The sequence below is a fragment of the Cetorhinus maximus genome, chromosome 4, assembly GCF_964194155.1.
Source record: "Cetorhinus maximus chromosome 4, sCetMax3.hap1.1, whole genome shotgun sequence".
Classification (NCBI taxonomy): Eukaryota; Metazoa; Chordata; class Chondrichthyes; order Lamniformes; family Cetorhinidae; genus Cetorhinus; species Cetorhinus maximus.
Genome location: NC_135882.1, coordinates 57712382 through 57736500, shown reverse-complemented (window position 1 = coordinate 57736500; position 24119 = coordinate 57712382).

Genomic DNA, 24119 nt, shown 5'->3' with positions numbered 1-24119 from the left:
CTATTAGTTCTTGAAGGGCCTTAATAGGCCATTTAACTGTCAGCGGGAGTGCTGCCGACTCCTGCGCGCGCCCGACAACTGAAATATCACACGAGTACGCAATGACGTCAGGATGCTTGCCCAACATCATCACACGTCATTTTACACTCGTTCAGGTCCTACCCGTCTGATGAGAATGAAATTCTGCCCATAATTTTAAATTCATGGAAATGTTTTGACCTCATGATTGGCACTATAAATTACAAAAGATAAGCTACAGTTAGCAGTACAGGGCTGGGCAGCAAGGGGTTATTTTGGACATTTAGTAAAATATAGTGACTCATTAAAACAGTTTCGGCATTGGCTGACTGCTATCAGGGAGCAATAGTACCAGGGAAATGCCATTACGAGCCATCAACTAATGCAATCAAGAAACCTGATTACCCAATACAATGGCACAAAGGACAATTATTACAATACACTCATGGAATTATGCCATTAAGGTCTGCAACAAAGGCAATAGTACTGGAATAGGGTCATTCAAACCCTCATTAACTTTGGAGCCAAGTGCTGTTACTATGCTGTTACTGTTCCACCACAAACAGCAGGAGAATTGCTCATTCAATGAGAACTGATAATACTCGCCTGGATACATCTTCCATGAAAAACCCCGTATAGTTTCAACCAGCAGGAGCTGATGACATTTGTCTGGACTTTGCATGGAATCAACTAAATGGACATTGGGGCAACAGGAATTACGTTTTGACATGCCTGAGTTAAATTATTATAAAAGAAGAGAAGATTTGAGTATCTGGGCTGCAGTTGAAAGAAGAGTTAGGGCTGGACACCTTGATTCAGGCCTACATTCTACACTGGACAGACCAGCCGTGTTGGGGATTGTAAGTGTTTTGAGCCATATCATGGTGACATTGGCCTGAAGGATTTGAGCTGCAGTCAGAAAAAGGGCCAAGTTTGGTCACCCTGACACAGGCCTACAGTCAACACCGGACAGACCAGCCATGTTGAGGATTGTAAGTTTAAATTAAATCTTGGCGATATTGGTCTGAGGGTTTTGCGAAGGTTTAGGGTAAAAACTTGATGTTTTTGCCCATAACCTTTTCAGCCATGTCTTGGTGATATTAGTTTGAGGGCTTTTTCTTAAGGTTTCAGGACAAGACGTGGTGTTTTGCCTGTGTTTTTATAAGTTTAAGCTGAGTCATGGGAACTTTGTGTGGAGTTAGCATTTTTGTGAGTTTAAGCCCGAGTTGCGTTGACTTTGTGTCGGGTACTGAGAATGGGTTGGCTTAAATTTTGGGGTTTTGTACTGTGGGATTGTGGGGTGATTCAATAAAGCAATTATGAATTATCAGAAGAAACTTGTCTCGCTGGCCATTATGTTCAAGCCATACACTTCTGAATCAGGCGTCACAAACTTGAGGGTGGGGGGGATCTCTGAGAGAAAAGCTTCTTGAGTGATGCTGCACTCATCCAGGCAAGTGGTGAGTATTCCTTCATGCTCCTGACTTGTGTCTTGTAGGTGATGGGCTGGCTTTGTGGAGTCAGGATTTGAGTTACTCATCACAGACTCCCTAGACTCTTATCTGCTCTTTTCACTATTTTCATGTCTGGTCCAGTTTCTGATCAATTGTAAACCCTAGGATGTAGATGGTGGGGGATTCAATACAGGGAAAGAAATCTATGTCCATTCACTTCCTCCTGCCTGTCCATGATCGAGTGCTTCATATGGTCATCAGGCGCCACAGAGGCACCACTGCAAACACTAATGAGAAGGTTTGGTGCCTGTGACTATCTCCTTTCTCATTCTCTGGGTTCCACACTTAATCTACCCTCTGTGACTAGCTGGTTTACTGTCACCCATTCAATCTCTATCGCTTCCCCCCATCCACATTTTTACAGCAATAAGGGGCAAACTATCTCCGTTTCCGTTCTCTAACATTATGAGCTCACTTCTCCTGCAGTGACAGAAATACACACTTGCCTCATGGCCCAATTGCTGTCATCAGGCTGTGCCCCTTTAAATGGTTATCATCGCACCATTGGGAGGACTTCTGCAAGCCATTAATTCATGCTTGGCACTGCAGCAAGTACCTCTGAATATATGGTCCTCTGGTGTCAGACCACTCTGTGGATCATTGAACACAGTGGTCCTTGATAAGCCCCTATGCATTGGTCAGCCATTGTGCCTCATATCCCATGGTCGCTGTATGAGACATGCACGGCTGTCACCTTGCCATTGTGCGCACCATCCACTCTTGCTCACTAGGCTGCTCACTTCCTCAGTTATGCCTTATTCATGAGGCTAGCCGGTCTCTTCCTTCCCATACACTAGGAAGAAACCCTCTCTGTTCCCTTGTTGCCAGCAGGGGTACCTCCAGGGAGGTGTCACTGAGATGTAGAACCACCCTTCCTCCCACTGTAGCCATTCCTGCACAAATTCCCTTCTGTAAAGCCCCATTTTCTTCTCTCTGTTCAGCTAGTAGAAAGGCTGCACACTTGCCTTTAAATATGGCATTGTAAACCTCCACAACGGTACTAGAACCGCCAGCCACACTTCATTAGCCACCTTCCCTGCTGGCTGGATGCTAATTGCCCGCATAGCAGAAGATCACTGCGAAAGTCCCCACCATTCATCCTTGCATCCACGTGACCCACAAATGATCCCGGCATTGGGACCTCAAGTTGTCCAGTTAAATCCAACCCTCAGTGCTTAATGCTGTGAAGTCAGAGGTTAGGAGAAAATGCTGAGGGCAGAGTTAAAGAAGTTGTAGAAACATAGATGTCAAGCAGGGCTTACAGAGCAGCTGGTGGCAGCTGGGAAAGAAGTACAGAACTGGCAAATCCAAGTGTTTGGAGCAGCCAGGACTGACCTGTCACTGAATCATCATCTTATAACTCTTTAGAGTTATCAACAGTCACAGATTGCAACTCTTTCGAGTATAATCAAAGTTCTTGGTTTCCGGGAGTGGGACATGAACCCACAACCCTCTGATTCAAAGGCGAGGGTGCTATGAACTGAGCCACAGCTGACACCTCAAAGGTGAACAGAACAGGAATCTGTAGTAATTAACGTTTTGTTTAGTGTGTAATGTACCTTTAAGGATAATACATATTAAAGAAGATCACATGATCTGTAGTAACCAATAGGAGAGATAGCAGTAAGTGATTCAAAAGCAACACAGGGTGCGCACAATGGCACTGTCCTCCACATCGAGCAGGAAATCCCAGCTGAAAAGGGCACGAAAATGCAAAACTCTGCCGAGAAGCGGGAAACAGCCCCTGCTAGCTGAAGAATAAAAAAAAAATAACTTTTCAGCAAAATTGAGGAATAATTTTAATAGAGGTGGAAACAAACAGTCTTTTAGCGATTGGAAGTTTAATAAAATATAATGCTACTATTGTCACAGAAATGAACATATGATGAGGCAATGCAAGGAAATATTCAAGCAGACTTGTAAACAAAAGAAGCCCAATGAAATCTACAATGTAGAAGAGCCTGAAACAACAAATTCAGACATTTACTCATTGTTTAATCTGAAGGTTGGAAAGACGGAACCAATATTTGTCACATTGAAAGTAAATGGCAAACCTGTTAGAATGGAAGTGGACATGGGATCTTCCAATACAGTAATTGGGGAACATGCCTTCAGATAAAGGCAAAATACTGCGGATGCTGGAAATCTGAAACAAAAACAAAAAATGCTGGAAAAACTCAGCAGGTCTGACAGCATCTGTGGAAAGAAAGACAGAGTTAATGTTTTGAGTCCATATGACTCTTCTTCAGAGCTAAAGGGAAGTAGAAATGTGGTGAAATATATACAGGGTGATGTTGGATAGAAGGCCAGTGATAGATGGATGTGAAGGAGAGGTTGCAAAAGATGTCATAAACAAAAGGTCAAAGGGGTGTTAATGGTGGTGGTACTGGCTAAAGGAGGTGCTAGTGGTGACATTAAGAGTAGAAAGCAGAATGTGATAATTGCCAGACCAGAGTAAGCACTCTGGAAAGAACAACATAAGTGAGTGACAGATGGCCCTAATGGGGGTGGGGTAGGGGGAGGGTACGGTGGTGGGGAAAAAAAATTGAACATAGGCTAAAAGCTGGGGATAAAACAATGAATAAAAATGGAAATAAATTTTTTAAAATAATGATAAAAATAAGTGGGAAAAAAAAATAAAAATGAACATTGAAAGAAGGGGATCAAAAAGGGGTAAGGATGGAGGAGCGAGTTCATGGTCTGAAGTTGTTGAACTCAATGTTAAGTCTGGCAGGCTGTAAAGTGCCCAATCAGAAGATGAGGTGTTGTTCCTCCAGTTTGCATTGAGTTTCACTGGAACATTGCAGCAGGCCAAGGGCGGACATGTGGGCATGAGAACAGGATGGTGTGTTGAAATGGCAAGCGACAGGAAGGTCTGGGTCATGCTTGCGGACAGACCGAAGGTGTCATCCAGTCTGCGCTTGGTCTCTCCAATGTAGAGGAGGCTCCATTGGGAGGAGCAAATGCAGTAGACCAAATTGAGGGAAGTGCAAGTGAAGCGTTACTTCACTTGAAAGGAGTGTTTGGGCCCTTGGGCGGTGAGGAGGGGGGAAGTAAAGGGGCAGGTGTTGCACTTTTTGTGATTGCATGGGAAGTTGCCGTGGGAAGAGGTTGAGGTGTTGGGGTGATGGAGGAGTGGACTAGGGTGTCCCGGAGGGAACGGCCCCGAGGAATGCCGACGGGGGGCGAAGGGAAGATGTGTTTGATGGTAGCATCATGCTGGAAAACCTCAGTTAAGGAAGAAAGAAGACATGTCAGAAGCACTGTTTTGGAAAGTGGCATCATTGGAACAGGTGCAACGGAGGTGAGGGAACTGAGAGAATGGGATGGAGTCCATACAGGAAGCAGGTTGTGAGGAGCTGTAGTCGAGGTAGCTGTGGGAGTCAGTGGGCTTGTAATGAAAATTGGTGGACAGTCTATCACCTGAAATTGAGACAGAGAGGTCAAGGAAGGGAAGGGATGTGTCGGAGATGGACCATGTGAAAATGATGGAGGGGTAAAAATTGGAAGCAAAATTGATCAATTTTTCCAGGTCCAGACGAGAGCATGACGTGGCACCGAAACAGTCATCGATGTACCAAGAAAAGAGTTGTGGGAGGGAGCCTGAGTAGAACTGAAACAAGGAATGTTCCACATACCCCATAAAGAGACAGATATATGGAGCCTATGCGGGTACCCATAGTCACACCTTTTAGTTGGAGGAAGTGAGACGTGTTTAAGGAGAAATTATTCAGTGAGGGAACAAGTTCAGCCAGACGGAGGAGAGTGGTGGTGAATGGGGATTGTTCGGGCCTCTGTTCAAGGAAGAAGCAGCAAGCCCTCAGGTCATCCTGGTGGGGGACGGAGGTGTAGAGGGATTGGACGTCCATGGTGAAGAGGAGGCGGTTAGAGCCATGGAACTGGAAATTGTTGATAAGATGTAGGTCATCAGAGGAATCACGGACATAGGCGGGAAGGAACTGGACAAGGGGAGAGAGAACAGATTCAAGATAGGAAGAAATGAGTTCCGTGGGGCAGGAACAGGCTGACATGATTGTTCTACCAGGACATACCTTCAGGTATTTGAATAATGGTGAACATCAATTAAGTTTACGAGAAACAGCTGGCGTGCTAAAACATACACCGGTGAAGACATTCAAGTAAAAGACATAAGCAGAGTAATTGTCCATTATGGAAGCCAATCCACAAAGATACCCTTGATGGTGGTAGCAGGCGAAGGGCCAGGCCTCCTGGGACGAAATTGGTTAAAGGAGATTAAATTAGAATGGGCTGAAATTTTCCAGTTGAGATCAAGGGGGCTGCCAGAGCTACTTAGAAAGTACGCCACCAGCTTCAAGGACGAACTTGGGAAAACCTAGAGCCTGCAGGTAAAGATTCTTGTGGATCCGGAAGCAACCCCTCATTTCGTGAAGGTGAAAACAGTGCCATATGCCCTGCAAGGAAATGTGGACACTGAACTGAACACACTAGAGAAACTGGGCATTATACAACCTGCTTAGTTCTCAGAATGGGCGGCACCCATAGTCCCTGTCCTTAAATCCGGCCTAAGCATTCGAATTTTTAGAGACCACAAACTGACAATTAAGAAAGTAGCTAAACTAGACAGGCCCCTATCCCAAAAATCAAAGACCTGTATGCCAAGTTGGCAAGAGGGTCAACATACGCAAAGCTTGACATGAGTCATGCTTATCAACAACTAGAATTGGATAATGCCTCCCAGGAATTTGTCACAATTAATACCCACAAAGGGTGGTACCAATATAGACGATCGCCTTTCCATGTCTTCTTAGCTTGTGCCATCTTTCAGAGAACAATGGAAAGCTTACTGCAGGGATGGCCCCAGACTGTAGTCTATTTAGACGATGTATTGGTGACAGCATTCACTGAAGAAGAGCATTTGGCAAACTTAGAAGCTGTCTTTAAAATGTTTCTTGCAAGCTTGAGTGCGTCTAAAAAAACGAGAAGTGCACATTCCAAGTGAGGGAGGTAATCTATTTGGGTCACTGGGTAGATTCACAGGTCCGCCACTCAGTTGAGGAGAAAGTGAGAGCCATAGGAGAGGCACCTGCACCAAAGAACACTTCAAAGCTCAAATCATTCCTAAAAATGATCAACTTTTATGGGCGGTTCTTACCCAATTTGTCTACAGAGCTGCCCCCCACCCCCGCATTCTCTACTCAAAAAGAACAGTGTTGGTCTTGGGAGGCGTCCCAGAAAGAAGCTTTTGTAAAGGTGAAACAATTGTTGCACTCGTCCAATCTATTAGTGCATTATGACCGGACGAAAGAATTGGTACTGACATTAGTGCTGCATCTCCCTACAAAGTGGGAGCAGTGCTCTCTCATCAGATGGATGATGGCATGGAATGGCCAATAGGTTACATATCAAGAATGCTGACCACAGCAGAAAAGGGATACTTGCAGGTAGAAAAAGAAGGCTTGTCCATCATCTTTGGTGTAAAGAAATTTCACCAGTACGTACACGGCCACCATTTTACAATCATTTCAGACCACAAGCCATTGCTAGAATTGTTTAGTGAGGACAAGGCCACACCACCCATAGCCTCAGCAAGAATACAACCAAGGGCTTTAATACTGGCAGCACACAAATACACTTCTGTACATAGGCCTGGCAATCAAATCGCAAACGTCAATGCCCTTAGTCGTTTGCCTTTACAAGAAAATGATGAGCACGTCCCAGTTCCACAGGAACTTGTTTTACTGTTAAATTTCTTAGATTCCTCACTGGTACGTGCTCAACAGGTCAAAGACTGGGCAAGTCGGGACCCAGTCCTATCTCAAGTACGAGAGCAAGTGCTGCATGGTTGGTCACAGGAGGCCACATCTGATGAAATGAAACCGTACTTCAACAGAAGACATGAAATAACCAGTCAAGATGGCATCTTATTGTGGGGAGCATGAGTGATAGTTCCTCCAAAGGGAAGACAGCCACTGTTAATTGAACTGCACAGCGCACATCCAGGAATTTCCCGAATGAAGACCATAGCATGCAGCTACCTATGGTGACCTGGGATGGATGGTGAAATAGATAGTTTAGTAATGCACTGTGTGCAACGTCAGCAACTGCAAAAGTTACCTTCAACAGCTCCGTTACACCCATTGAGTGGCCAGATAGACCCTGGGTGCGGTTACACATTGACTATTTTGGACTTATCCTGGGAACAATGTTTCTGCTCATTGTCAATGCCCATCCAAAATAATCGGATGTACATGAGGTGAAATCACCAACGTCTGGTGCTACAATTGAGAAACTACGTCAGGGTTTTACCATTCATGGACTACCAGAAGTAGTCGTTTCCAATAGCTGCACGGTATTTACAAATGCTGAATTTCAACCGTTTATCAGACTCAACGGTATCACTTGTGAAAAACTGTACCGTACCACCCCTCCTCAAACAGAATGGCCAAAAGGGAGGTTTGAATGTTCTAGGCAAGCATGACAAAGCTAACTGGTGATTCCTTAACAACCAAGCTAGCACAATTTATTTTTCATTACAGGACCACCCCTCACACAACAACAGGTGCCACACCGGCTGAGTTATGGTTGAAAAGCCATCTCAGGAGGAGATTGAGCTTAATAATGCTGGGGAAGGTGGACTGGGGTCAGGGAAGCCAGAAAACTAGATACAGCTGGAAATAGTCATGAGAGGAAATATACAGTGGTAGGGACGGTATACGTGAAAAACTTCAGAGCAGGACCAAAGTAGTTACCCGATAAAATAAGTGCAGTGACTGGGCCTCTATCTTACCACATGGAGGTGGAAGGCTGGATCATCCGTAAACAGCCAGAGGACTGGAGAATTCCAAACATCACGCCTTTGTTCAAAAAAGGTTGTAAGGATAAGCCCAGCCATTACAGACCAGTCAGTTTAACTTCTGTGGTGTGCAGAGTTCTAGAAACAATTATTCGGGATAGAGTTAGTAGTCACATGGGAAATTAAGGGTTGATTAGGAAGGGCCAGCATGGATTTCTTAAAGGAAAATCATGTTTAACTAACTTGCTGGAGTTTTTTGAAGAAGTAACAGAAAAGATCGATGAGGATAATGCTGTTGATGTGGTGTACATGGATTTCAAAAGGCATTTGATACAGTGCCACACAATGGATTTGTGAGAAAAGTTATTACTCATGGAATAAAAGAGACAGTAGCAATGTGGATACAAAATTGGCTGAAAAATAGGAAGCAGAGAGTAATGGTCAGTGGATATTTTTCAGGCTGGAGGAAGGTTTGTAGTGGTGTTCCCCAGGGGTTGGTATTGGGGCCCTTGCTTTTCCAGATATATATTAATGATCTAGATCTTGGTATGAAAGGGACAATTTCAAAGTTTGCGGATGATGTGAAGCTTGGGAGTGTTGAAAACTGCAAGGAGGACAGTGTAGAACTTCAAAAGGATATAGACAAGTAGTGGGCAGATAGGGGCAGATGAACTTCGATGTGGAGAAGTGTGAGGTGATGCATTTTGATAGGAATAGCAAGAACAGACAATATAAAATAAGGGGTGAAATTTTGAATGGGGTGCAGGAGCAGAAAGACCTGGGTGTTTTTGTGCATAGATCATTGAAGGTGGCAGGACAGGTGGAGAGAACAGTTAATAAAGCATATAGTATCCTGGGCTTTATTAATAGGGGCATAGAGTATAAGAGCAAGGAGACTATGTTGAATTTATATAAGATACTTGTTAAACCTCAGCTGGTGTATTGTGTACAGTTCTGGGCGTGATGTGAACGCATTGGAGAGAGTGCAGAAGAGGATTACGAGAATGGTTCCAGGGATGAGAAACTTTAGTTACGAAGTTAGGTTGGAGAGGTTGGGAGTGTTCTCCTTGGAGAAAAGAAGGCTAAGAGGAGATTTGATAAAGATGTTCAAAATCATGAGGGGGCTGGATAGAGTAGACAGGGAGAAGGTGTTCCCCTTTGTAAAAGAATCAAGTACGAGAGGGCACAGATTTAGAGTGATTTGCAAAAGAAGCAAATGTGACATGAGAAAAACTTTTTCGCATGAGTGGTTTGAATCTGAAATGCACTGCCTGGAAGTGTGATGGAGGCAAATTCAACCAAGGCATTCAAGAGGGCATTAGATGATTATTTGATTAGAAACAATGTGCAGGAGTAAGGGGGGAAGGCAGGGCAATGGCACTACATCATAATACTCATCTGGAGAGCCCGTGAAAACACGATGGGCCAAATGGCCTCCTTCTGTGCTTTTAAAATTCTGTGATTCTGTGATTCTGAACATGTGGGCCATTTAAGAGAGAGAGAGAGAAATCACCAAGATTTGGCTCCACCTGTGATCATGACCGGGTCTGCATTTCTCGTCGAGGATACTCAACCCAGGACTGAAATGTCTGATGTTTCTGTAAGAGCTGAGGATACAGAACTGCAAATGCCCACCCTAGCACCTGATGTTCAGGCAACTCCAGAAAAGGAGATTCCTGACAAAGAATCTAAAGTTGTGGAGCTGTGACGTTCCACACAAACCAGGAAACCACCTGAAAGACTGAACTTGTAAATTCCTTACCTAGTGTAAATATTATGTTGTCTTGAAAAATATGTTCTTGTAAATATATGTGTAGCCGTTTTACATGGGGAGAAATGTAGTAATTATGGTTTTGTTTAATGTGTAATGTATCCTTTAAGATTAATACTTGTTAAGAAAGATCACATGATCCGTAGTGACCAATAGGAGAGTAGCGTGGGCTACCTCAGTAGAGTTGGAGTTGAAAGCACACTTGTAGTTACTGATGAGTATATTGTAAATAAATTTAAAGTTTCCACCCAAGAAGTGTTTGTAGATCAACTCTATCATTAATAGGAGCCACTCGGCCACCCTTACAACAGAATCAGAATCTAGAGAAAGGAATATCAATTACAGCATGCAAAGTTGGCAGAGATCCAAGCTGGCCAAGTAGTTCAAGAGGGCCCTCCCATCCCATGTCCTGTGAAGGGGACGAGAGGGCAGCAGGCGGTTGTATCAGTTCGTCTTAGCTGGAGACAAAAAGTAATTAAGTCTGGTGGTGTTTGGAGGATTCCCAAAATCCAAAAGTTGTAAAGGAAACCTTGGGACAGGGAATATGACCACCTTCCCTTCCACACCCACTTTACCTTCTCCGAATTCAGAATCCTGAACCTGTGTGGTTCAAGTGGTGATGTTACACTACAGAGGAGAAGCAGTTAGATGCCTGGATTGTGTAGTGTGTTGTCTCATTAAAAATCTGATTCTATGGTTCTTACAGTTTATTTGTGCATACTCTGCTGTTTAACACAACAAAACAAATTAAAACAAGAAAGCAGTCCAAGAGTTATCATATTGAACTTTAAATAATTTAGATAAATACCACAGAAAAGCATAGCAAGAACATTATCTTTTGTATCAAATATGTTCCAGATATTCCTGGTCAAACTGCCTCCTTAAATGTCAATTTAGAATACTTTCCAAATTGGTCTTGGTATTATAACTAATATCATAAATTAATGCCAAAGTTATTTGAAAGTAGAATTATTCGCTTGATTGGATTCTAATAGAGATCACCTCCAAGTGGACACAAAGATGTATATATTGCATTTCATTAACTTCACAGCTATGTTCCCCATGATTAACGTTTGAGACTAAACCCCTGTAAGTCACATCCTATAATAATGTTTGAGGAACAAGAATCTACACCATCAGAGCTGCTTACAATCCAGCTATCCCAACTGCAGGTCTTACATCAGGAAAGCTTTCATTTTCTGTCTTCCACTAGAAATTTGGTAATTTACTCTCTAATATGTAAAGCAGAGGCATCTTAAATTGAACTTGAGGACTTGTTCTTAAATTGGAATCGGCGCAAAAGATTATATTATGGCTTGTCATTACATAGGATGTGCGTTTCCTCAGGGCTGCTCCCACTTTGCCATCATAACCTCACCAGAAGAGCCGCGAAAACTCCACCCTGTGTGTAAACTGGGTTTCTCCACATTTCCAGTGAAGTTATGCTGGCAGAGTAGGAGCAATTCCAAGGAAATCTCCATCCATATTAATGATCATCCATCCAGAGTGCATCATAGCAAGAAGCAACAAATGTTCAAATACATTTTAGAGCTACGTCAGATATATGTCAATCTTGCCAGTAAGGAGATAGGTTAGCTGAATGAATGCATACTTGGAGGTATAACTTTTGAAGAGATTCTTGAAGATGAGGAGAGCTATAGCAAGATAATGAAAGTTAGAAAGAGTATTCCAGGGTTCAGGACCACAATGGCTGGGGGCTGCATGACTGCTGGTTGAGTGTAAGGAAGTTTCTCAGTGGACCAGAGAGGAGGAAAGGTGTTAGGGCAGGTGGAGTTGATAGCAGAGGTAGAATGGAGTGAGGCCATGGAGCCATTTGGAGGTGAATGAAGACAATGATTTTGAAATGGTTATAAGGACAACAACTGCTGATAGGGACACCTGATGATAGCACGGGATGATGAGTACATATATTGTAATACACAAGGTACCGTAATTATGTGGGATAGGCTGGGTGAACCAGAGGCTTTTATTTGTCTGTTATTGTTTGTATGTCCCGATAGGTCAGAGTGGGTGGACCAGCTGTTTTGTTGCTGTGTTCTTTTTTGTATGTTTCATACACAACACTGGCCATCTCCAACTCTTTCTTGCCTCCACCACTTCTGAAACCTTCATTTGTGTGCTTACTATCTCTAGACTCGAATTCTCTAAGATTTCCGTGCCTGCGTTCCAAGTACCACCCTACAACAATCAGATCAGATGGCAGAAAAATGCCAACCAAGTGAAAGGATGCAGGTTCAAGTCTGCTACATGTAGAAGAGTATTAAAGGAGTCATTTTGGTGTTTTGAAAATCACTCCAGTGAAAGCATGCTTGTTTACATGTGTTGTATTCTATTTCGGGCACAGCGCTGCAATGTGCATCCAATCCAGGCATAAGATTTTATTCAGGCCCCGTTTACAGGATGTGAGCAACTGCTGCCTATCATGCCTCTACACTGTTGCTGGTTTGCATTTCAGACCATCAGTAGTGGTCTTCAGGTAAATGCCAACGTTAGGGGAAGGAAAATAGAAGAGAGTGTGGAAAAGTGGAGTGCTAAGAAAATGTAGTTAGTTGACCATGTGACTGCATTGACCAATCGCTTCTTTGTTACATGTAAGTCTGAAGCTGGAGGTGATTGAAGAAACACACATGGTGTTAGTTCTCTGTTCTTAGTTCCAATAAACCACCAGTGCTTGTTCAGTTAATCGGTCTCTCTGACTATATTGTTTCAAGCACCATCTAATGTGTTAATATCAAGGGCGCAGCTAGCGTTCGCCAGACAAAGCAAACTCGATAACCAAAAACATAAAAGAAAGCAAAGCAGTTTGCGGGGCACCAACACTCCTGAGGAGGGCTGCGGAGCCAGATCACATGCCTGCTCCATCTGACCCCATAAGAGCATTTAAAAAAACAAATCTTTTGTTGGTAGCCATGGAAGAATTCATTGGAGGTGGGGAAACTCGACTCTTGCCTTGCTCATTGCAGATCAGTTCCAGTGAGTGAGTCTAAAACAGTCTTTAAGTCTCCATTTATATCACAAAAACCATGCATGTTTTAAGCAGCTGCGAAGGGATGTCTGAAAAAATCTTGGGTTAGGTGTTTTTTCAGGCATCCTTGGACTGCAGGACAATGGTCCCTGAAAAGAGACTTCATTGTGCCAGTTTTACACCTAGTTTGAAAATATTTAAATTGGAAGGAAATGCTGGAGAAAGCAAGGCTTATCCCAAAAGGGACATTCGATGGCCAGTACCGGTGTGAAGAACAACTTAATTTGAAGCCTTAACCTTATTAACCTGGCTGATCAAAGTGATTGAGAAGTAAAAAGTGTATGGTATAAAAGATTTAGGGTGGAATCGTCCCAGATTTGCACTAAGTGTGGTGGTGGGTGGGAAAAAGAACGCTTTACTCATTGACCGCAAAGGCAGCTTTTCATGTTGTATCATCCCAAACCCACCTCATTAATCATGCATTCCTAGGAAACAGGCCATTTCGATGGCAGCTGGCCTCTGGTTCACCCACCACACCATCACCTTGCCGCTTCCTCATGCCACACACCATACTTAAAGTGCAGCCGCACGCATACCTCTCAGTGCTTCCAGACTATGACTGCTGCACAGAAGACATGGCCCCGAAAGGCAAAAAGACTGCAGCTCCCCAATTCGGTGACGCCTCCCTGGGATGCCTTCTGGACACCGTTGGAGCCTGCCCCGATGCTCTCTACCCTGCTCTGGCCACGGGAGGCCCATCACTCCAGTTTGGGAGGCGATGGCAGTGGTGGTCAGTGCCAACGCTGCACAGAAGAGGTTCGCCATCCAGTGCGAAAAGAGGATGAATGATCTTATCTGTGCCACCAGGGTAAGGCAACCACCTCAGCACTCTAAACTCACATATTCACACATGCCTGTGGGCCCCCTAAAAGTGATGTGGTGCTGCCTGCGAAGCCTGGCACTGATGACCATGAGTGCTGCCCAAAGCAAGGTAGACAAACAAGTCTCAAGGTCCCGCGTGAAGTGCAGCTCACCACATGCACGTCGCTTATGTTCAATTGTGAAACATATAGGCGTGCAATTATGCCAATGTGCCCAGATGATCCAGCGTGGAGGGATGATTCTGCCGAGCTGGGCTTATAATGATATGCAGATGTATTACAATGAAGTTCCCGATGTGTGGCGGTGGGAAACGCAGCCCGCCATTGACAGGCGGAGCGGATGATTGCAAACTCTTTTGCACGCTGTTGTGAAACCGATTTTTGGCTTTCCCGCCATATAGTCCACTCATGCCCGCCATGACACCCGACGTCACTGGGCACAGAAAATTCTGCCATTAGAGATAGGGTTAAAATGATCCTCTGGTCTTTGTGAGGTTGCATTATTTCAAAACAGAAAGAAAGAATAAGCAAATTAATAAGAAATATGGAACAACATTGCCACACAGAATAAATTAGGAATTTAAATTAGTTACAGAAAACTAATATTCACCTGTGGCACAGAAGCAGATATATTTTAAATTATCAGAAGAAAGGCTTGCATTTGCAGCATGCCTTTCACTACCTCATTACATACCAAAGCACTTTAAAACCAATAAAATGCATTTGAAGTCTCATCACTCTTATAATGTCAGAATCACAGCAGCTAATTTGTGCGCAGCAAGTTCCCACAAACAGCAACAAAATGAATGCCCAGATCATCTGAGCATTTGATCTTGTAAAATATTCCAACTAAAATGATATTGACCTCAGCACACCTACTAGACTTGTGTTTATTTCTGCAACATTTATCAGAAAATTAAGGGGAAAATTATCTCAAAAATCCACACAAAGTAATCATTAATTTCATATACTAATTGAAGTCTGTCATTGAGCTCAACATGACTGTTAGCTCCCTACATCTGTTCCCAATAAATCTGTCAGCAATCTGCTGATTCACTATATGAGCACTTCAACATGTTATCTAACATTAGAGAGAGCAACAGAAGAAGGAGACGGCTGTTGATAAGTTAATCTAAATCAGACACTCACTCTACTCCCAGAGATCCCTTCTGTAATTAGAAGAGGAATGTCACCATATAACTAACAAATTTCAAAGGATGACATGTGATGGAAGTTAAAGGGCAGGCAGCTTTATCTTTCTACCAGAAAAATGAAGGCGTATTCATTGACTTTTTATTATTTATTTCAGTTTACATGGCTACTCAGGTTGGACAAGGCTGCCAGTTTTCTATCATGAACATTTACTGCATTTACAGCCCACTTCAGTGGTGCATTCACATTCCACAAATTTAGTGTTGGCATGAAGCTTTGCACCAATCCTAAATTTGGAGTGTAAATTGGATGAGACAGTCCAAACTGATTCCAAAGCAAAGTAAAATGAGTCTAATTCTGCTTTCTTTCAGCGACACCAAAGCTGCAGATGCAGCTTGTGGTGTGATTGTATCTATAAATATGTAACAGTCTGAAGAATTGTTGATATTACCTAAAAATATTCATGGTCATAATAATACAGCAGATTGTGTCAAAGATTCATCTAAAAATAAATCCCGTTCACTTCAGTGTAACTTATCTATATATACCTAATATTATTTAATCCTAAATAGTACTTTAAACCCCAAAATTTTCTGAAAATTGTACTTTTGTAAAATGCCATACAATCAATTCTGAAATTTCAGACTGCTAATCGAAACCCGTAAATGTGATCATGCTCCAATGAAGCATTAACATTCCTGTTGTGTAGCTTCACAGAAATTTTGAGTTCATCATTGATATTTGCTTGGCATTACTCAATTACACTGGACACCTGGGGCAGGATTTTTCTCTCGTCAGGCGGGCACTGTGGGCGGGCCTGGGAGTGGTCACGAAGCCAACCGCCTCCCGTGATCAGGCCCCAATCGCGATTTCACGCTGGCTAGCCAATTAACAGCCAGCAAGCGTGAAACTCGTGCTGCAGCATGCGTGGCACAGAAATGCCTCAGGGGGCTGAAGATTTTGAACTATAAAAATAAAGATATGAAAACATGTCTCCTTGTGTGACTTTGTCACAAGAGCAGGGACATGTTAAATATAAGTGTTTAAGTTTTATTTTTTGTAATCACGGGTCGAAACCTCATCCTGCCCGTGGATGAGGTTTCACCAAAAATGCAAAGGCCGCTTGGCCTTTTTGCTCGCCCGCCAACCGAATGGTTGAACCAGCGGCAAAAAATTCTAGTCAATTAATTGACTAAGGGCCTTAAATTGTCGGCGGGCACGCTGCTGCCTGTCGCGCGTACCCGCCGAGCGAAATATCGCAAGAGTGGGTGTCGGGCACACGCCTGCCCTACGAGAGAAAAATTCTGCCCCTGGTGTAGAAGGGTATGATTTTTTTTCACTGCCTTGATGTCAATATGCAGTACGATAATGCTGATTTTGAGCTTTCAGCAGTTTGATGTTGGGCCTGCCAGATTGGATGGATTTTTGTGTACGCAGCTGGTTAACACAGCAGAAACTGCAAGCATGGCAGAAACATTTAACTCAAGTGCATTTGTTTGCACACGGGGAATCCCTGTGGGTCAAGCTAGTGTGAGATTTACACGTGTTAAATGCTCATTAACTGCAGTTTTAACCCTGAATTCTGCCTACCTCTGAGCAGTTTGGCACCTAAACATGTATTATCACAACCTTTCCTGTCCTTATAAGGTCATTAAATCTCTTGTGGCAATGCACCCAGCTGCAAGGATTGACACTCCTACTGCTCACGGCCTCAGTGACCCTCACCCATTCTTGCTTGGTTTGGGTGGCTGGCTTCTTTCTCCCACCTGCGGGAAATAACTCTTCCCTTCTGCCCCACACTGCTCTAACACAGCCTTCATAGAAGCGTAAGACAACTGGGGGCAGCCTTCCCATGACTTCTTGCCATCCTCTCCTTTCTTCTGCCTTCAGCAGCCATGTTAGTTGCAGCCATTCTGACTCCTGCCTGGGTTCCTTTAAACTGAGATCCTTCCTTAGACAGAATGCAGCTCGGAACCATGCCTTCACTGATTCAACAGGAACCCGGGAATTGTGATGCTAGTGCCATGATTGAGAGCCACAGTAAAGCCCACTGATTTAAAAAATGTGTCCCCATCGCACTGCCAGCTGCCTCAGACCCTGCTGTGAACAGGTCTATTTTGGTAAAATACTGCCCTATGAGTGGGTGAGTGGAGAGGCTTGTCTTGTATGTGCATCATTCAGTTATGAGGTACAGATCTCTATCTGAGAAGCTGCTACCTAAGAGTGTTTTGAATTACAAAAAGGATAGTGATAGACTTCAAGAGGACATAGAGAGGCTGGCGGAATGGGTGGACATGTGCCTGATGAAATTGAATGCAGAGAAGTGTGAAGTTGTACATTTTGGTCAGGAGAACAAGAGAGGCAATATAAAACAAAGGGTTTAATTCTAAAGGGCCTGCAGGAACAGGGAGAGTTGGAGGGATATGTGCACAAATCAGTGAGGGCGTTTAAAAAGGCACATAGGGTCCTGGGCTTTATAACTACACGCATAGTGTACAAAAGCAAGAGTGTTATGATAAACCTTTATAAAAATACTGGTCCAGCCTCAATTGGAGTATTGTGACCAATTCTGGGCACCACACTTTAGGAAGGCTGTGAAGGCATGAGAGACAGTGCAGAAACGATCCACACAAATGGTTCCTGGAAAGTTATGTGGATACATTGTAGGAGCTTGGGCTCTTCCCCTAAGAGAAAGGTGAGAGGAAATTCGATAGAAGCGTTCAAAATCATGAGCAGTCTAGACAGACTGGATAGAGAGAAACTGTTGCCATTAGCGGAAGGTTCAAAAACTAGAGGACACTCTGGGCAGCTGCTGCATTTCGAAAATAATAAAAGGGTCTTTACATTGTGGAAGCTTTTTATGGATACAGGGAAAAGCTAAGCCTACAATTACTATTTAATATTATTATTACTAGTTAACATTGTCTATAAGGCTAACATAGGCTAACTTCTGCAAATGAGTTAACAGAGAATCTTTATACTGTGTTCATGGTTTGTGCTAATATTAAGAAGGTGACTTGTTAAAGGCCAGGCAACAGATGGTTAAAGGCCAGGAAACAATTGTTTTTGTTTCCCAGTTTGTGACCTTTTTGATTACAAATATTGTGTAAAGTTGTTTGCTTAAAACTCAAAGTAAGGTCAAAAGGTAATGTCTTGATGTAACATAATTGATTATTGCTGTTTGTTTAGAATATCATTGAATAAGTAGAAATTCGGCAGTTTGTGATCACCCTTGCACAATGGTTGATTGGTGGAACCAGGGACAGATGGGGGAGGTGCTGAAGCAAGCAGATCTAGGAGGAGATCGGCCAAGCTTGCTATCGGACCTTCCTGCTCCAGGTAGGGTTGCTGGGGGTGAAAATGAGTCAATCATGGACCGTCGCTGTCAGGAAAAGAAGCCAATCATGGACTGTTGCTATCAGAGAAAGGGGCCAATCAGAAAGTGTGTATATGGCAGGGCGGGAAGCAAAGGCTTATTTAAGCACAGTGTTTGTTAAGCTCGAGGCTGTTGCTGCAGCCGGACAAGGGAGGGGGATAGCCTGGTCAGCTATCTGTACAGAGAACGGACAAGGACGTATTGACCACCCCATCCTGCCTGTTTCTCAGGGAAACCAAGCAGCTAAAGCACAGGGTGAGTAGTCACTGGTATAAGCATTATTGAACTGTCTGTAACAGAAATCAAATAATAAAGTGTAGTTGTTTTACGCGAAGTCTCGAGTTTTGGGTCATTGATATCCAGAGTAAACCTCCGAACCCAGGTGGTAGGAACAACCTACAACAGCAATGTAAGGTGAAAGGCAAATGAACAAACAGTGATAAGAAGAAAAATTAACTCAGAAAGTGTTTAAGTGTGGTGGAGGCACATTCTCCCATGGTTTTCAAGAGGGAATTGGATAAACACTTGAAGAGAAAAAAATTCTGCAGGACTTTGGGGAAAGGGCAGGAGAGTGTAACGAGTTAAGTTGCTTTTGCAGAGTTCTTGTACAGACACAACAGGCCAAATGGCCTCCTTCTATGCTGCAACCATTCCGTTCTATGAGATATTTGCCCCTCCAAACAGAGTGAGTGAGATGCTCACTCGTTGACACCAGACATTGAAATATGATGGTTTGCACAATGTTGACTCAGAACTCTCTCACCTTGTCAGTTCTATATCATGGTGCAGAACTTCCAAACCTGGGGGGCGGTGGGGGTCAGGAGGGGGCGGGGGTGGGGGGGGTGGGGGCAAGGGAGGTGGGGTCAAGCCTAAGAGGTACCCCAGAAGATATGCTGGGGAACCCCAAGAGGTTCCCAGACAAGGACTGCTTGCGAATTGCATGGGAAGTTTAAGCATCTGATGAGCAATTACCCTGAATCTGGAACCATTGATACTTCAATTTAAATTGGAGACTTCAACAGGTCCCACTCACTTAGCAGCATCGTAACCAAGGAAAAGTCAGAAGGAATAAAACCACTTCTGACTCCTGGATAACTATAGTACTGACCCCACCAACCCTCCCCCAACCCTGACCACCCCCTGGAACCACAACTATCCCCCCCCACAACCCAACACTTCAGACGACCACCCACTCGACTACCCCCCCCACCCCCGATCACTCCGAATACATTTCCGGCCCCTAGACTAACCCCCAGCTAACCTCCCGACCCCACTGACTACAATCTCGAGTCCAAAGCTACCTCCCCCCTACCAACCCTGACCACCCCACTGGAACTCCAACTACCCCCCGCAACATCCAACACCCTGGCCAACCTTCGTGACCGTCTGACTATCCCTCTATCCACCCAACCATCCTCCCGACCACTCCAGATACATTCCCAACCCTCAGACTAACCTCCAACTATGCTCCCAACCCCCCTGGGTACAACCTCGACCCCCAAGCTACCCCCACCACCCTACTACTCACCCCACCCCCAAATACCCACCTGACCCCTCCAACTACCCCAACACCCCCTCCAACTAACCTCAGCCCCTGAATACACTCCCAACACACCGAACCCCCGACTACCCCCCACCCTCTTGACCACCCGACTCCCCCCGAACCTATCACCACCCAACCACAAGACCTCCCATGCCAAATTTGCCCTCAACATCCTCACCACTTTGACTGCCTTCCTGACTAACCCCCAACTATACTCTCAACCCATTGACCACTTCCCCATCTGCTCAGCCACCCGACCTTCGCCCGACTAACCTCAAATCTCCCCGACTACCCCCCAAACACCGACAGCTGGCCCCCTCTATTTTCAGGAGAGGGGTGATGAAGGTGATGTAAAGGAGAAGTCAACACTATCTGACGAGACAGAGCCATTAACAGTGTCAGCTAATATGGGGGTCAGCAGGGGAAGTTGGATGATCTAATGGGATTTGGATGATCCGGTTCAGTGGGAATAGGATCAAGGTAGCATGAGGTGGGTTCCATGAACAAGATGAGCTCAGAGGACATGATGGGTGATCGGAGAGAAACTAGAGAAAGATACGAGTTTAGGGTCAGGGCAGACGATAAGTCTTAGTGGAAGTTTAATCTTATGGGCTGGTGGAAGGGAGGAATAGGGCAGAGACACCTGATAAGATGGTTTTAATCATAGTGACAAAGAGGCCCATGAGCTCCTCGCCCTTACCATTGAAGGTGAGGGTAGAGGGGACAGGGGGAATATTTAAGGAGACTGTTTACAATAGAGAAAATAAACCTGGATTTATTGTTGCTTTCAAGGATGATCCTGGAATAGTGTGCAGTTTTAGCAAACAACAGCAGGACTTGATAGTGCTTTATGTGGTCCAGCCAGGTCTGGCAGTGGATCGCTAAACCAGTTGTCCACCAAGTTCCTTCAACTCTGCTTTCTTTGGACTTATGGAAGCAGAGATGAGGGCCATACCTGGGGCATGTTCTGGGTGAGATGGAGTAATGGGGACTATTGGGGACCAAAAGTAGTGGTAAGTTTATCTGCAGTGTGTGTGACCTCATGTGCAGAAGGAGGTTTGGGAAGACAGAGTGAGGGGGCTTGTATTTGAATGTGGAACGCCACTCACCTTTCCTGCCTTGATCAGCTCATTAAATCTCTACGAGTATTGTATCCAGGAGCGAGGCTCCATACTACTTCTGCTGATCGCCTCTGCCACTTCAAGCCATGCCTGCTTGTTCTGTGGCTCCCTTCTTCCTCCATACCATAGGGAGCAGAATCTCCCAACAAACCTGTAGCATAATGTCCATACATTTGAGAACCGTAGTTTAAGTTCTGTTTACCCTCGATTTGTTGCTCTGTTCTTACACTTCTGCGATGCTTCCATTCAGCATCCCTTTAAGTAGTGCAGCTAAGACACTGCTGCAGCAGGTCACCATCAGGAAATTCAAAAGTCAATTGCTAATGCTGTAACGGAGTTCAAAAGCCACTGACGGGCACGCTGCTGAAAATTCTGGGTTTCTAGCGCATAATCAGCCTCCCCTGCTACGAATGTTAAAATTCAGCCCTGGGAGTGAGAATATCAAAAACGGCTGCCACACTGAATTGCAAATTAGCTGCAGTTTTATACAGAATGGACAGGCTTTTTAATGGTAAAGCTATTTGTCTGTTTTGTAAAATTGTTAGGGGCAAGTTTTCATGTATACATCAGTTTCTAAAGAGCCTCTGATGTGGCAAAGTTGGGGCCTTGAACTGCAATGCTGCTTTAACCCATCATTAAGGGAAAACTCCCTAAAGCTGTCAGCCAGGAAATTCTCTGAGGAATTCTCCTAAAGGGGTGTGCTGTGTTACTGTACCTTATTAGAGAGCTTATAGGAATCACCAGGAAGAACGGAAAGTTTGGTCACGAGGATGTTGCTAGGGGTCCTCTTTGGTCTAGACAGGAATAGGAGGAGGATATGAGGCCAGGTTGTAAGAGGCTGTAATTTTTTTTGGACTGACTTAATCAAAATTTGAAGCCAAATTTGTGGTTGAGATTTGCAGAAGCTTTTAAAACCGGGGGGTGCATTGATAATTTAAATTAAATACAGAATGCTGTTGACCATCACTGATTACAAAGGCAGTGGGCTATAGCAGCTAAAAGTTACCTGTAAACAACAATGTTTATGCTTCACTTTGATGTCAAGGTTAAGTTTTACATTTACAAAAACCTAGAGACATCATGTTTGAGAACATAATGATAAGGGAATGCTATGTTATTAAATAATGCTAATTAATTTTGTCTAAATGGTCTGAGAGTTTGAGTCTGGGATGTGCACTCAAGGCAGTCAAAGGAAATGCTACAAGGACACTCTGAAGGCTTCACTTAGGAGTTTTAATATTGCTGTTGAATCCTGGGCAAAGCTCACCCAGGATCGCTGCACGTAGCACAACCAAATTAAAAAACCCTGTAGCCTCCTTTGAACGCAAGTGCGTATCAGAGGCAGAGAGAAAACAAAGGGAGAGGAAATCCCAAGCCAGAAACTCATCCAAAATTCAATCCTCTTCAGCATTCTGTCCTATTTGCAGCAGAACCTTTCGGGTGCAGATAATCCTTAACAGTCACCTATGTGTCCACAGTAACCCTACCAAACACCCCAGATGATGACTAGAGTCATCTTCGCCTCGAAGGAAGAACAAGAAATGATCGTTGGTGTTTATACTCTCTTTAATTCTCCAGAGCTTGCAAGAAATCAGAAACGTTAATGGGACTTAAATTATGTTATTGTGCTATGCCGAGGGACAAAGGGGGTATTGAACATATGAATTTTGTCATGGAGTGTCTAAAATCATAGTTTAAACAAAGAATTGGATGCCTCATTGGACAATTGTAGCTCAAGGTTGACATTGATAGGACAGTATGATTTTGTCAATGAAACATCCTGTCCACCTTGGAAATGAGGGTAGAAATTCTGTTGCAAGAAGGTGATTCATTGCTTAGCTGAGCATTCTGGTCAGCTGCTAGAGGTACAATCAGCAGGGAGCCTTACTGTTCATTGGGTGATTGCATGTATATATTTCTTGGAATGTATTTGTGACTAACTGTAGTGGATGTATTGTAATGGGGTAAGTGTAATGGGTGTCTTGTATTGTTTGAATCTGGCAAAGATATTTGTGTTTAATTTGAGCTTTGTGTGTTGTCTCATTATTTCTCATAATTCTCATTTGCAAACCATAGAGTAATCTGTCAGGGGTAGAAGGTTACGTCTTACAAGTAGAACACCAGCTGCTGCAGCAGAGAAGGACATGAGGGCAAGGTGGGCTTCTTTCCGCTTTGCGGGTCCAGGACATCCCTCATCCTTTGGACTTTCGCCATCAGAACCTCCAGTACTGTGCCTGAGAACCTGTGCAATCTCTCCCTCAGTCCCTGAGCTATCCTCATTCCATTGCATGTCAACCTGCCCACTCCACACTTTCAGTGAAAACAGGTACATGGAGGTTACAGTTACAACAGTGGCATAAGCTACAACGTGGGAAATTGCACAGGTATTCCACAAAATCAGGACAAATCCAACCCAGCCAATTACCATTCCATCAGCTTACTCTCGGTCATAAAAGTGATAGAAGGGGTCGTCGACAGTGCTATCAAACGGTATTTACTGAGCAATGTCCTGCTCATCGATGTTCATTTTGGGTTCCATCAGGACTGCGGCACCAGACCTCATTACAACTTGGTCCAAATGTAGACACAGGACCAGGGGGAGAATTTTCTCCCCGTCTGGGGGTTGGGGGGGTGGGGGAGTTGGGCAGGAGCGGACGTGAGCGATTGCACAGCCGATCATCACTCACGATTGGCTGGGCACCGCTAATTTGCGTGGACGGGCCAGTTAAGGCCCGCCCTGCACAATGCGCACCCGGAAGCGCTGAGCGCTCCCTGTGCGGGTGGGAGGGGGGAGGAGTGAGAGTCGGGCCTGCGCTCTTTCGCAGGAGCTGCCTCAGGGAGATTAGTCTGCTTGTTAAAAAAATTTAATTAAAAAAAAAAATTAAGACATGTCCCCTAATGTGACACAAGCCCGACATCATCGTGTGTCATTTTACCCGTCAGCGAGCGGGGCCCACCCCTGTTTACCGACCAGAAGATTTT